Source organism: Olea europaea, unplaced genomic scaffold (assembly GCF_002742605.1).
Source record: "Olea europaea var. sylvestris unplaced genomic scaffold, O_europaea_v1 scaffold102, whole genome shotgun sequence".
Classification (NCBI taxonomy): Eukaryota; Viridiplantae; Streptophyta; class Magnoliopsida; order Lamiales; family Oleaceae; genus Olea; species Olea europaea.
Window position 1 is genome coordinate 3,560 of NW_019227526.1, and position 601 is coordinate 4,160.

The 601-nt window shown below is 44.8% G+C and overlaps 1 protein-coding gene across 1 annotated transcript in view; it reads right to left on the bottom strand.

Annotated features, from left to right (window-relative positions):
• LOC111372651 (NAP1-related protein 2-like) overlaps nt 1-601 on the bottom strand; it is an 11,761-nt gene that overhangs the window by 1,333 nt on the left and 9,827 nt on the right. The window lies entirely within an intron of this gene.

Here is a 601-nt window from a genome sequence, read left to right on the forward strand (position 1 = left end):
TCAAATCCCGCCACCACAACAATACCCAGTTTGCTGCAGAACCCAGCCCCTCGTTCCGATACCTTCTACATACAACCAACCTACCGGAATTGCTGCCGAACAATTGGAACAAAGACCGAGCCGCCGCAGACCGTGACTCCAAACGGGCCGCGTCAGTTCGCCAATTGCACCATCAGTTACCACCACAGTCCAGCACCCAAAACCGCACTACAGAAATAACCTTACAATCGCTGCACACCCACCGCCGCTGCACACTCACCGCACCGCCCACAGTAAAACCGCAGTCACCGGAGCTTACCGCAGTCAGCGATGTCCAGTCGCCCACCTCGCCGCCGGTCGACCCCTGTCTTGGCTTGGAGTGTAAACAGAGTTGTTTACGGGTTGAGTGATCGTTGTATGGGTTTTATTTTATTGTTGGGTTGGGTTAATTAATTGATTTATTAATTGAGTGGGTTGGTTATTAATTATTAATTGGGTTTGGGTTTGATTGAGATTTTGATTGTAATTTAGGCCCAAATTTGTAAAATGGGCTCATTTATTATTTTGTTATTCTGATTTTGTATTATTATTAAAAAAAAAAAAGTAAAAAAAAAAAAAGAAA